Source organism: Delphinus delphis, chromosome 14 (genome assembly GCF_949987515.2).
Source record: "Delphinus delphis chromosome 14, mDelDel1.2, whole genome shotgun sequence".
Taxonomy (NCBI): domain Eukaryota; kingdom Metazoa; phylum Chordata; class Mammalia; order Artiodactyla; family Delphinidae; genus Delphinus; species Delphinus delphis.
Genome location: NC_082696.1, coordinates 18,414,307 through 18,429,072, shown reverse-complemented (window position 1 = coordinate 18,429,072; position 14,766 = coordinate 18,414,307). Strand labels below are relative to the sequence as shown.

The window sequence follows — 14,766 nt, the reverse complement described above, 5'->3', positions numbered from 1 at the left end:
GGTCATTGTATCTCCTTGTCAGAGCCTCCTCTGATACCTTTTCCCTTAATCATCTATGCAGACCCTTTCCCTTTGGTTAACATAGAGTTCTACTCTTGGGTTTGTCATTGACACACGTCTGTAACACTGGCATCACAGGGGAATGGGGCAGCTCTTCAGGATATTGATTTGCAAGAGAAAACTAGGATCCCAGTGAGTTCTCGGAGATTATAGTAGAAGTGACTCTCAATTAACAGGCTTTTAAGTACCTATTATGTAGACTCAAATAGCATATAATGTAGTTGGGGAGATAAGTCATGGACTCATGATTAGGCTAGGGAAAGCAGTAAATGCCATGTGCCAAATAAATGGTACATATATTAAAGTATCATGGGAGCCCATAATCAGATAGCAACCACCTCCAGCTGGGATAAGCTTAGAAGACTTTTTGGACAATTTCGATTGAGTTTTCAAAGATAGGAAGCATTTACGCCATTGAAGTGAAGAGATACTACTGAAGGAGGAAAAGGCATAAATCAAAAACAAAGTATAAAATAGGTTTGGGATGCACTGAGCACACACAATGGCTGGAATGGAGGTGTCTCGCGTATGGAGGTCAGAAGGCTTGTCATACTCAGAGATCCCTTCTTTAGGAAACTGCCCAGCCCATAGCCTTCTGCTCAGGGAAGAAGCCCCAGCACCATGCCCCGCCCCCCCGCCCCCGCCTTTATGTCTTAATTGCATGGATGGGCAATCACTGGTGAAACTGGACTTGGGCAAGTGACTCAGAAGCAGCCAAATCAATTAGCACAGTGATGTCCTGAAATGATAGTCTCTGTCCAGAAGAGATGAGAGTGCTTAGCTGAGTTATTTATACCAGCTGCCTTTGGATTTTTTTTTTTTTTTTTTGGGTACACGGGCCTCTCACTGTTGTGGCCTCTCCTGTCGCGGAGCACAGGCTCCGAATGCACAGGCTCAGCAGCCATGGCTCACGGGCCCAGCCACTCTGCGGCATGTGGGATCCTCCCAGACCGGGGCACGAACCCGTGTCCCCTGCATCGGCAGGTGGACTCCCAACCACTGTGCCACCAGGGAAGCCCTGCCTTTGGAATTTGAAGACTGATCATATGATAGCAAAGGGAAACAAAGATGACATGACAGAGGGACCATACAGGATGATGACCCTTCAGCCACTCTTCTTATATCTTTTTTTTTACATGTTTTAAATTGAGATATAGTTGATGTACACTCTCCTTATATCTTGAGTTTCTCTTTGCATCTACAAGGAGTATCCCAGGGCATCCATATTTGAGATGGGGAGGTTAAGGATTATGGGGCAAGGCCCTGGCCTTAACCATGGCCTTGGAATTTGCAGAAAGATCCATAATGCCTCAATTCCCCCACCCCTATGGCTGAAGAAAATGTGAAAGTGGGCTAACATGAGGGGAAGATGGAGGTAGGATGGAAGCTTTGCTGTCTTTCAACATATGAAGCTTCTTTCCAAGTTTACAAATTGCAGGATTTAATCTGTTCATAACTAGCATTACCTGGAGGTAGACATATCTCCATTTTCATTCAGAGAGAGAGTACAACCCCCAAATCTGGAACCTGAGTGCTTGGAATTGAACCCCACCCTCCCCAGTATCAGCTATATAACCTAGGGCAAGTTATTTTTTTTCTCTGTACCTCAGTTTCCACATCTGAAAACAATAAGGAGGAGGATAATAATCATATCTGCCTTATAAGGTTGTTATAAGAATTAAATAAAGTGCATGGCACATAGTAGGAACTATATAAACACTGTTATATAAACTTAGCATATTTTTATTTCCAAAGATTCTATGTAAGTTCAGTGGGTACTGTATGTCCCCCAGTGTAGGCCCCTATGGACTTAGGTAAAACACTTAGGATCATTTTCATAATGAATGAATGATATGATGGTATAAAGAGTCCTGTTTGGGTACCATGCTAGCATAATATAACAAAAAGATAAATTAAAAAACAGGGTTCTAGAACTTCTTTCTTCCCACAATACTGAGCAGCAGGGAGAGAAAACTATGGGACTTTGTGTGGAGAATAGGAGGCCCATACAGGGACACAGTTCCAGGTCATCACAGCACCCACTGCATCTTCTCTGTGTGCCCATACCTAAGGTTGTGCCATGCAGCATGTTTGAATTGAGGAGAACATTGCAGGGGGCTCCATGCTTTCTTTGCAAGGAGAATACAAGGGCCAGCAATACAGAGATTACATCAGTGAGGCATTTTTAAAATCACTTGCTATTTGAAATTCTCTGAAACAAAACAAGAAGAAAAAACAACAGCAATACCTAAAATGCGTGCCTCAGCAAACTGACAATCACTGACCTGGCACTGACTCTGTCCGGGTAATGGGAGACCGCAACGGGACGCCTGGAGCCCTGCAGCTCTGAGATGGAGAGAAGGTTCTTTCACAGCAACTCTGGAGAGAAAGAGAACGAGAGAGCAGAAGACAGTGATCAGCAGATTTCCGATGATGGCTGCGAGAGACAAGATCTCAAATGCACCGGATTTTAATGCCAATCTGCTTTCCAGTCTCATCTAACACACTTGAGTCTCACATAGGTCTGTCTTTCTTTTCAGGCTCCCAGGGGGAATCGTTTCTGCCTTTAGATCCCTTTTAGCCTTCTTTTGTTCCCACACACCTAAGGTCTAGCAAAAGCCTTACTTCTTGAGCATTTGTCCCAGGTGTGCTCTCAAAACATCCATTGTCTCGATCTTAACATCACAGACCAAAGCAAGATCTTTATTTCCTTGAATCTGCTCTATTTTAAAAACCTCCTTCCTCTTCTGGTTTCAATTGTCCACAGTCTATTCAAAACACTTGAAAAGACTTCATCTTCCCAAGCATCACTTTATCACAATATTGCCTTTTCTTAGAATCCTATAGTTGCTCTTTATTGCTTCCTGAATCCCATTAATATCTAAGACTAGGGGCTTCACTGCCTTCCAACTGCTGGACCTCCCATCCTCTTACATTTTATTCCAACCCTGACTGCCATGTTTTCTATTACTTTCCCATTCTGCTGCCAGCAGAGAGTTTTTTATCCTCCTCTCATTCCTCATCACACATGTGACATCTTCCCTTTGAACACAACTGTCCTACTCTTTGCCCAACCATGTCTTGAAAAATCTTCAATATGATGGCTTTCACTCAAAACTTATAGTTTTCCCAAACAGTAAATAATTTTTCTTCTTTCTTCCTCAATTCCTGAATATTCCACCATTGTAAACACAGAGGAGGATGAAGACAATGATGATGGTAACTTTGATGAAAAAAATAATAACAGCTTGTGTATGGCTAGAATTTTGCAGTTTGCATAGCAATTTCACACAAATCTTATATTGTTGCTGTTCCTGTTATTATTATTTAGTTAGCAGAAACTATCCAAAACTCTTTTCTTCCTCACATCTCTCTATATTTCACACAGTGCTTCATATACATGGAGTAAAGGAAGCTAGAAGGATAGACTGAGTTTTTATTGCATAGTTTTAGAAAATAATTTCCCCATGATTCCTCCTGTTTTCTCACTTTGCAAGCTGGGATGATAAATAATTTGCCACTCTCTTCCCTCTACCAGGGGAGCTTTGAGGATTAAGGGTAGAATTATGAAAATGACTCATTTTACAAAGTGACCAAGAGAAGAAGTGGAATTCAAGAGAATCATGGCCCAAAGGGTCACGATTTGGGAATCATGCCCCACCCGGCATATTCCTTCTGCCTCTTTCCTATATCCATTCCAGCTTTAAGAGTATGAAGTAGGCACAGCAAAGAAAAGCTATCCCAGAACTCCTGAGCTTTTATCTTAAAAATCAAGACACACACTGGCCATGAGTTAAGCTGGCCAGTAGATTTAGCAGAAATATATATTTCTGCCATAGTATCTAATTTTGGCATAGTATCTAATTAACTGTGCACATAATTCAGACCCCTGAGGCAACTTCCAAATAAATGTTCGTCATTTCCACAGGCATTAACACCTATTACTTTGCGGAGAAAAGCTCCAAGAAAAGATAATCTTGGTTTTGCATCGCTAAAGCAGCACTCTGAAATAAAATATTTGCTCTATTTCGGTATTTATTGAGAAATGTTTATATTCTGGGTATCTTTTTTCTAAACTACTGATTTCTTCCTCTTAATTTTGCAAAGTATTTAACATGCAACACCGTGGGATGCCCCTTTTGGAGAACAGAACAACCTTGCAGAGCGGCCAATTAGTGCCACTCGGGGCATTTTTACAGCACTCGACCTTTTTTTGTGCTTTATGCTTTTTCAGAAGCTACTTTTTATTTTAGGGCAATGAAACTAGACCCAAGGTATATTTAGACAACCATAATGAGGGTTTATCACAACTGGGGGAAAGTGAAGAAATGTAGAGGAAAAAGGAGGGAAAAGGTAACCAACACAAAACGAGCACAGACACGGCACCTGATGTGATGCTAGGTATTTTAGTTATTTACACGGTTAACATTTTATTTTGAAAATTTTGAAAGAATAGTCCAATAAACACATATAATCTTCACTTATATTCATTGATTGCTAACATTTTGCCCGATTTGCATGCCATATCTGCACCATATATATATATATATAGAGAGAGAGAGAGAGAGAGAGAGAGAGAGAGAAAGATATATATGTATATATATAGGACATATATATGTTTTATATAATACATATATATGTAGAGAGACATATATTTATGAGAGAGAGAGAGAGAAACACATGTACACATACACATATTACCTGTGTGCATATATATGGCACATTTTAAAGTAAGTTGTACATAACACTTCACCTCTAAATACTTCAGCATGCATCTCTCAAAAAACAAGGATGCTCTTCCACAAAATCTCTGTATCATTATCACACTCTTTGGCCATATTAAGTTTGATCTCTTGGATATGTGTCAATTTTAAGATCACTTGTAATTTCTCAATTGTAAAGATACATTTTTCCTTACAATTCAAATGTAATATGGGGGGGAGGGCAGTGCTACTTTGAGAATATCACTTTCTTCAACAATGTTTCATCTGTTTTAAGCATCAATTGATGACCCTGAATTATAAAAATATGATTCCAATTTTACCAATGAAGAAACCAGGTTTTACCTTCTTTTTATTAACTAGCTAACATGTAGCTGAGCCAGCCTTCAGACCTACCCAGGGCTATAGATTCATAATCAGCTGCCCTCTGGGGTCATGCTGCCTCGTTAAGATCTTGGTAAAATTGGCCCCAATTCCTATAACACAGTTCAGAGAAAACGCATTGCCTTTTTTAAGATTCCTGTAACTTCTTCCAGGACTTACACTGTCAGGGATACTCCAGCCTCCTGGCCCTGATGAATCAGAGCTTCCTGTTCCATGCTAACCCAAAAGCTGAGCCCAGTTTTAGTTTCTTTCCTTGATTTCTATATTAAAAGAGCTTCTGAGTGGGTAGTAGACTTTCGTGAAGAGATGTTAAAGGAAAAGATTTACTTTGCCTCTTCACCAAAAATCTAGAACTGAATATTAGACATTTCTATTCTAAAAGTCATTTGTCTCGTCTCCATGTCCCTAGCCTCACCCACCCCAGCTTCTCAGTATTCTTCTTGATGTGAACACAAAGATTAACTTCCTCTCATATTTTTATGGAGAATAATTCAGCACTCCCCAAGCCCTTATAGTAAACTCCGCTGTTCCTGCTTCCCTATGCGTATCCAGACTCAAAGATTTAAATTACACCTGATCAAAATGTGATCAAGCATTGAGCTTCCAATTCTCTCTCAGTCATTCTGAGGGGGACTGCAGGAGGTAGAAAGAGTGGAATTCTTGTTACACGGTATCTTAGGAAAATCAACCAATTAGCCTAAGGCCTTAAAATAAAGTCAGAGCCTAGTTTATATGCCTTTGAGTTTCCATGGAGATAAAACATTAATTGGAATGGGCCACTGTGAGGATGGTAAGAGGTTGACAGTCTCAGTAAAAATGATACAAGTGTTGGGTTTCATATTTACAGTAACTGGTTTGGGGCTATACATGGAGTTACTCTTTCCCACAGAAGAAAGTGGCCCTTACATGCATAAAAAGAGTAAGAGAAAGGGGAATTTTCATAGAGATATAAAAGAGTAAATATAGATACTTGGGAAGCAATACCAAGCTAAATGAGTTATCTTCTGCCTTTCAAAGAATCAAGACAGGATCTAGTAAGAAGAGAGAAGCACCAAATGTCCCCAAGCCAGATGGAAACCTCCACCGTGTCCTGCTAACATATGAGAAAAGAAAGATATTCAAGATTGTAGGAGAATTAGCAATAGTCGTCTTAATTTTGTAAATATTTTTAGAATGCTTTATGAGATTAATCATTTTTTAAGCAGGTTTTTTGTTTGTTTGCTTGTTTAACCACAAAGACTATAATACAGGAAAAAATACCAGAACTTTAGGCAAATTCTATGCATGTTTTAAACTTTGTACACACATCTATGGAGACCTTTGTGGGTGTTAAATATGAATACGTTTTATTCAAATGATATTGCCAAAGTGTTCCCCCAAACAGGACCTGTTCCCAAAACAACCAACTTTCCCAAAGCAGCCACTTACTGCAGGCTTTTCTTTTATACTGTCCAACCTTGGGTCATCAGTCTGTGAAGCATCCAGTTCATTTCACAGACAACCTTTTACTGCTTTGAACTTGAGAGCACAATGTCAATGTCTATATTCTGTTTTGGAGTGGAAGAGACTACAAAAGATTTTGCAATAGGTTACCCCATCAGCTTGTCACAGGAGAACAAACACAACTTGCGGCAAGGGACAAGGTCCCTGGTTCTGTCTGCACAGCTCTGAGAGATGCCACTTGGCGATGACTTCGCTTTGCTTCTCTGCAGCCTGTCCATACCCACTACCCACCTCCTCTCCCCTCCCAGTTCTCATATCTTTTTTTTGTCAACCATTGGCTGCTTCCTAGCTTTTTTTGTGTGTGTGTGTGTGGTACGCGGGCCTCTCACTGTTGTGGCCTCTCCCGCTGTGGAGCACAGGCTCCGGACGCGCAGGCTCAGCGGCCATGGCTCACGGGCCAAGCCGCTCCGCGGCACGTGGGATCTTCCCGGACTGGGGCACAAACCCGTGTCCCCTGCATTGGCAGGCGGACTCTCAACCACTGAGCCACCAGGGAAGCCCTGCTTCCTAGCTTTGAAAGAGTTTTCTGCTCTGCGGTCAGGCCTGTGCCAGAGTTAATAAAGGTTTCACCACTGCTGTGCCTCTCTGTTCACACCATCTCAGGAGAAATAACTCAGACAACAACTGTTCCGAAGAGGAAAAGAAGAAAAGCCAAAGAGAATTAAACTAAACGTAAGGCACTTGTCTTTTGAAGATCTCCTCTCCTTTGCCAGGATCAGGATGAACTATTTCTTCCCACAGCACCCCTCCTCTTCTAATCATTGTTATCATCTCCTGTGGACAGACCTGCCTCGTTTTTATCTATGTCTAGCTTCCAGAAACCATGTGGACTACAAAGAAATAGCAGAAAGAGCGTAGTGACAAAGTCCAATCTCATCCAGAGGGATGACTTTGAAAGACTGAGGAGAAGATGTAAGAAAGTGTCAGGAGTTTTTTTGAAGAGGAACTTCAGAAAAGGAAGTAAGAATAGGCAAAAGTGGCATAAAGCTGGGGAGATGCTGTTTGCTGCTCTTAACTAATTGAAATGGTTCCAGGGAGTCACAGGCAAGCCATTTTATGGTTCTTAAGGAAGGTTCTATTTTTTTTCTAGGAGTAGAAAATAAAACAAATTATAAAAATTTTTCAAAAAAGTTCAAAGGAATCCATTAGCCTGATAAAAAGATCCAACCTCTTTTATATATTTAATTATCAAATTATAATTGCTCTGAAATAATAAACAGTAGTTCACAATTTTTTAATGCTTGGTATAAGCTAGGCATTATTTAAGTGACTTGTATGGATTACTCCCATTTTATAGATGAGGAAACTAAAACTTAAACAAAACAATTTGCTCAAGTTTCCAAACTTGCATTAGTAAGTGGTGAAACTGTACAAACTACCGCAACTACTCAAGACTCCATACTTTGAAGCGGGATTAGCCAATATAGGAAAATGCCAAAAGGAAGATTCAGGACCATGGAGGATCAAGACTTACACAGTCTTAATATTACCTATGGCTCTACCAGATCCTCAAAAATCAACTTCTGGTAAATTTCGTCATAACTACTTTTAGGCAATTCAAATAAAAATGTCCAAAAAAAAAGACATCAAGGGCTTCCCTGGTGGCGCAGTGGTTGAGAGTCCGCCTGCTGATGCAGGGAACGCGGGTTCGTGCCCCGGTCCTGGAAGATCCCACATACCACGGAGTGGCTGGGCCAGTGAGCCATGGCCGCTGAGCCTGCGCGTCCGGAGCCTGTGCTCTGCAACGGGAGAGGCCACAACAGTGAGAGGCCCGCATACCGCAAAAACAAAACAAAACAAAACAAAACAAAACATCGAGAAAGGGAAGGAGAGTTTTACCAGTCCTAGGAAGCCAGAAAGCTAGCCAGCTATTCTCCCATAGCTGTGAATGCACTTGGCCAAAAGAGATTCACCTGCGAGGTGGAAGAGGGGTGGACAGAGGGGCCAGGGGTAGCAGGAATAACTAAAGGTTGTTTGCTAGAGAGAGAGCACTACAGACTTGCCAGATGGTGAAAATGCTCACTTTGAGGAGGTCCCATTTGAATGAGGTAAAAAGAGAAGTAGGAGCTCTAAGGACAGCAAAGCAAAGCTGCCTCTGTCTCCCTAGAGAAAAGGACATGGGGAACCCCTTGGTGCTGCCCATAGGTAGTAGCAAAAAGTCTCTGCCATTATAACTGGAGCATTTCAGTAGAAATGCATATGGGCTCTTAAGTGTTTCCAGATCCCTGCTTCATTTAAGCCTTCTAGGGTAAGTAAACACCAGCAACACTTTCCAGTCAAATTGGCAAACATTCTACCTTTCTGTTTGTTGACTGTCAACAGTTTGTCTTCGATATTTCTGATGGATCAGTGTTGAGAAATGGGACCTTGGAGAATCAAGGCCTTTCGCCTTGCATTAATTCCTCTGCCTGATCAATAAGAGAAATAACAGTGCACTGCTCAGAACCCTGCTGCAGATAAATTAGATAATGTCTACAGAGGATAATGAAGATTAAAATGGTGCACGTACCATTGTCATGAATAATGAACACATTAGCTATACATTGTTATCCCAAACATACATTTTAAAGCTTATCGACTACAAAACCGGTGACATTTTAGTAGATGTTGGTTCAACTTAAAAGGAGGCCCTTTTGAAAAATGATCGACTATATTCAAATAAGACTTTTAAATAATTTTCATATTTCTATTAACTGTTTATTTAGGATCACATTATACATGGTCACTCATTATCACTAGGCCATTCTGAGCTTTTCACAAAAGGATTTCAAATAGGACCAGGGTTTTTTGGGTCAACCTAGCCAGTAATGACTCTTTCTTCTTTTTTTTTTTTTAAACATCTTTATTGGAGTATAATTGCTTTACAATGGTGTGTTAGTTTCTGCCCTATAAAAAAGTGAATCAGTTATACATATACATATTTTCCCATATCTCTTCCCTCTTGCATGTCCCTCCCTCCCACCCTCCCTATCCCACCCCTCCAGGCAGTCACAAAGCACCGAGCTGATCTCCCTGTGCTATGCAGCTGCTTCCCACTAGCTATCTATTTTACGTTTGGTAGTGTATATATGGCCATGCCACTCTCTCACTTTGTCACAGCTTACCCTTCCCCCTCCCCATATCCTCAAGTCCGTGCTCTAGTAGGTCTGTGTCTTTATTCCTGTTACCCCTAGGTTCTTCATGACTTTTTTTTTTTCTTAGATTCCATATATATGTGTTAGCATCCAGTATTTGTTTTTCTCTTTCTGACTTACTTCACTCTGTATGACAGACTCTAGGTCCATCCACCTCACTGCAAATAACTCAACTTCGTTTCTTTTTATGGCTGAGTAATATTCCATTGTATATATGTGCCACATCTTCTTTATCCATTCATCTGTTGATGGACACTTAGGTTGCTTCCATGTCCTGGCTATTGTAAATAGAGCTGCAATGAACATCTTGGTACATGACTCTTTTTGAATTATGGTTTTCTCAGGGTATATGCCCAGTAGTGGGATTGCTGGGTCGGATGGTAGTTCTATTTGTAGTTTTTTAAGGAACCTCCATAATGTTCTCCATAGTGGCTGTTATCAATTTACATTCCCACCAACAGTGCAAGAGGGTTCGCTTTTCTCCACACCCTCTCCAGCATTTATTGCTTCTAGATTTTTTGATGATGGCCATTCTGACTGGTGTGAGATGATATCTCATTGTAGTTTTGATCTGCATTTCTCTAATGATTAGTGATGTTGAGCATCCTTTCATGTGCTTGTTGGCAATCTGTATATCTTCTTTGGAGAAATGTCTATTTAGGTCTTCTGCCCATTTTTGGATTGGGTTGTTTGTTTTTTTGTTATTGAGCTGCATGAGCTGCTTGTATGTTTTGGAGATTAATCCTTTGTCAGTTGCTTCATTTGCAAATATTTTCTCCCATTCTGAGGGTTGTCTTTTCGTCTTGTTTATGGTTTCCTTTGTTGTGCAAAAGCTTTTAAGTTTCATTAGGTCCCATTTGTTTACTTCTGTTTTTATTTCCATATCTCTAGGAGGTGTGACCCCTTCTTCTTAAAATTTTTTTCAGAAAATTGGAAAGCATTATTAAGAAAAAGATAAATAAACCCTATCTATGAAGTTCTACCCACTCTTTGGACCTTGCAAGTCCTCCTGCCACTGCCATTTACCCAGCCACTGGCATGACCCACCTGATATGCTTCTCCCAGCTAAGCCTCACCAGCTGCTTGCCCCTCCATTTAACTGCCTAACCCACCCCAATTTAAATGCCTGGATCCATGATGAATCTCTTAAATTTTGCTTTGTGGTTATGTGATCAATCAGTCAATCTATGCTAGTGAATTCTAGAGTAACTAATACATAAGTAACAGCTTGCAACTTTTACCTGGGACCTCATCACATGATGGTTGTTCCTAAATCTCTGTGTACATAACAGAGGTTGCTGGAGATGTAACTACCTCGGTACGTACTGACTCTGTGACCTGCTCAGTCCTCACTACTCCAGAGCATCCTCCGCGCTCACCTCCCTTCAGGCTTCTTCGGCTCTTTATTTATTGTGCGAACTGTAAATCTGTTATGGCATGTCCCTTGGCACTTACACTGGACGAGCTTCTTGACTAGAACAAATTTTAAACTAATGTGCTCTCTCTGGCCACTAGTTGGGAATTTTATCATTCTGAGAGACAGAGCCACAGACACAGAGCCAGAAACAGACGCTCCAGTGACTCATTTCTGAACAAAATCCTAAAATAAGCAAGCTTTCCAAATGTGCATAAAATTTCAACTGCATCTGTACGTCCTGCTTATCTCTGGTACAAGGAAGCTTATTTAAATTGCCTCCAGAACTTGCCCCTACCCTCCAATAATATGGACAGTGCCAGTGCAGGGTGGCAGGGCAGGGGTCCTTGCGGAGAAGGAGAGAGAATGTTTCAGAGGGCAAACTGGAGAATCCACCCCTTAGGCCCTGCTGCTTACCGTTTGCAAATGCAGGGCTGAGTCTGGGGCATCAGAGGGGAAGGTGGGGGAATTAGGTGGCAATTATTTACACGGGATTCATGGTGGAGCAAAAATCCTTTCCTAAAGAAAGTCTTTAGATGAAAAGGATAATTTTGGGAAGGAAGTTTTTTCATCCACAGTGTTAGATGAGCTTATTTAAGCAGAAATTCTTAACCTGGGCTCTATGGAACCCCTAAAAATTCCTGAGGGTATTCTGTAATTCGATGCAGAATGATGTGGTATGTGTATTGCATGAGAATAATTCAAGACTACAACTCTTAAATATTTTCAGCCTCAAAGAATAATTCATGACCTCAAAACATTTATAAAATTGAATTATAAACTGTAAACTTAAAAGACCCAAAGAGAGACATTCTGAATTACTGTATGGAAATATTGTACCTAGGCAGTGATTTATTCAGGTATGGTAAATGATGACCAAAGTAAGTGAAAGATACTATTTACTTATCATTATTATTTTTTTATATCACCTTTTTGTATGCACAAGCCCAGTGAAAGTGGGATGCTTCATGGAGGACAGAGAGAAAACAATAGGATTAACAATGCTCTGAGATCCAGGGATTCATGTAAACCTTCTAAGCTTCTTATTTCAACTCTAAGATAAGAATTCGATCTGATGACATTTCAAGTGAACTTTCAACTCTGAACTTCTATAGCAAAGCCTTTATCCATGCTATAATTTAAATATTTGTTCTCAAAGGTACAATCAATACAAAACAAAATTTTAAAATAAAAACAAATACACAAGGAAAAATACGTAAATTTTGTGTTCTTTTAAAACCTGTCCCAAAATTAAGACACTTCCTTGTCAGAAACCACACTGGAATATCTACAGAATTTGTCCAAAAGCACAACTTTCTTATGATTTGGTGACAGTCATTGAAAAAAGAATTGTAGTTTGCGGGACTGCCTAATTTGTTGATAACTAAACACTAGCAGTTATTCTTAAACTTCAGCCTGCATCAGATTCACCTCAAGGGCTGATTGAAATAGATTTCTGGGTACCACCCCCAAAATTTCTGGTTCACTGTGTGGGTGTGGAGCCTGAGAACTCGCCTTTCTAACATGTTCCTGGATGATGCTGAAGCTCTTGCACCAAGAACGACAGTCTACCCTGCAGCTGCATCCACCCTGCACTACCCTCCACCCTGCACTACCCTCCACCCTGCACTACCCTGCACCCTGCACAGCCCTCCACCCTGCACTACCCTCCACCCTGCACTACCCTCCACCCTGCACTACCCTCCACCCTGCACAGCCCTCCACCCTGCACTACCCTCCACCCTGCACTACCCTCCATCCTGCACAACCCTCCACCCTGCACTACCCTCCACCCTGCACAACCCTCCACCCTGCACTACCCTCCCCCCTGCACAACCCTCCCCCTGCACTACCCTCCCCCCTGCACTACCCTCCCCCCTGCACTACCCTCCCCCCTGCAGCTGCATCCACCCTGCAGCTGCATCCACCCTGCACTACCCTCCACCCTGCACAACAATCCACCCTGCACTACCCTCCACCCTGCACTACCCTCCCCCCTGCACAACCCTCCCCCTGCACTACCCTCCCCCCTGCACTACCCTCCACCCTGCACTACCCTCCACCCTGCAGCTGCATCCACCCTGCAGCTGCATCCACCCTGCACTACCCTCCACCCTACACAGCCCTCCACCCTGCACAACAATCCATGCTGCACTACCTCTGCAACAGAAGGTTGTCTGAGCCAAGGAACATCCCATTTGATTGTCACAGAGGAAACAGACGTGTCTTGTTTTTTATCTCTGAGAGCAGACAGATAATGTTTAGAAATTCCTAACTCTCTCATGAAACCTTGCTCCCGACATCCACATATAGACTCATTCTCTGGTAACTCAGTAAGTTTCACTGACTTATTCTGACTTCTGGGTGGCAACAGCTCTAATCTCTCAGATTTCCCCAAAGAGAAAAAAAGAGCCATGTGCACATTTAAAAGAAAGGAAGAATGGAAGGAAGGAAGGAAGGAAGGGGAGAGAGAGAAAGAAAAAGAGAGAAAGAAAGAAAGAGAGAGAGAAAGAAAGAGAGAGAAAGGGGGAGAGAGAGAGAGAGAGAGAGAGAAAGGGAGAAAGGAAGGAAGGAAGGAAGGAAGGAAGGAAGGAAGGAAGGAAGGAAGGAAGGAAGGAAGGAAGGAAGGAAGGGAGGAAGGAAAGAAGGAAGGAAGGAAGAAAGAAAGAAAGAAAGAAAAGACAGGGTTAATACCACTCACTGAGCCTTAGGTCTTAACCAGGCAATTGGATGCCTTGTCTTAGGAGGCATGAAATGAGTAGAGTCCATGCCTCCAAGGAATACTGAGAAGTAGACAACACATGCTTGGGTCATATCTGTGCCACTTATTCATTACAACTCATTTAAAATAAATTGGGATTTTTTTGGTTGTTGTCCTGAGCCTGAACTTAATATTTTCTTAATGTCTGTTATCTACTTCCGCCAAAAGTGCTACTTCTTCTGGGGAGGAACTGGAAGTACAGCAGATGAGCAAGGGAGACTAAAGACCGGACAGAGCCCGGGTCCTGCTACATCTTTGCTATGTGACCTTTCTGAGCTCCCATTTCCTGGTGGGTAAAGTGGAAACTACTTATATTGCCACGAGTGTTGGAGAAAAATGTGCAGTTTCTTTTCCTTTCAGTTCCCTATAGGTAGATCTTCATTCACCATGTGCTTTATCACCCACTTTCAAAGGTCCAAATACACATCAGAACTATTTGGATGACACTAACACGTAATATGTCAACTTTCAGAGATTATATAAACTCCACTATCTTACATACCTGTAAGTGACAACCATGATAATTTATATTCTTAGACACAATGCTAAAAGTCTTAATAAAACACCTGCTAAATTTTCAATTCATAAGTATGGCTATATCACCCACCCAATTATCCTGTTGAGCCTACGATGTGTAAGGCATTAGGCTGGGCCCTACGGTGCAGGGGTCCCCTGACCAAGACCATCAGCATCACCTGGGAACTTATTAAAAAGGTGGATTCTTGGGTTGCACGCTACAACTACTGAATCAAAAACTCTGGAATGGGGCCCAGCAATCTGTGTTTTAAC

At 41.6% G+C, this 14,766-nt stretch overlaps 1 long non-coding RNA gene across 4 annotated transcripts in view; it reads right to left on the bottom strand.

The window, feature by feature from the left end:
* LOC132436865 (uncharacterized) overlaps positions 1-14,766 on the bottom strand; it is a 385,752-nt gene that overhangs the window by 135,917 nt on the left and 235,069 nt on the right. For all 4 annotated transcript variants that reach the window (XR_009521899.1, XR_011246707.1, XR_009521900.1 and 1 more), the window contains exon 3: positions 2,346-2,439. This is a non-coding gene — a long non-coding RNA (uncharacterized lncRNA). The remainder of the gene's footprint in view (positions 1-2,345; positions 2,440-14,766) is intronic.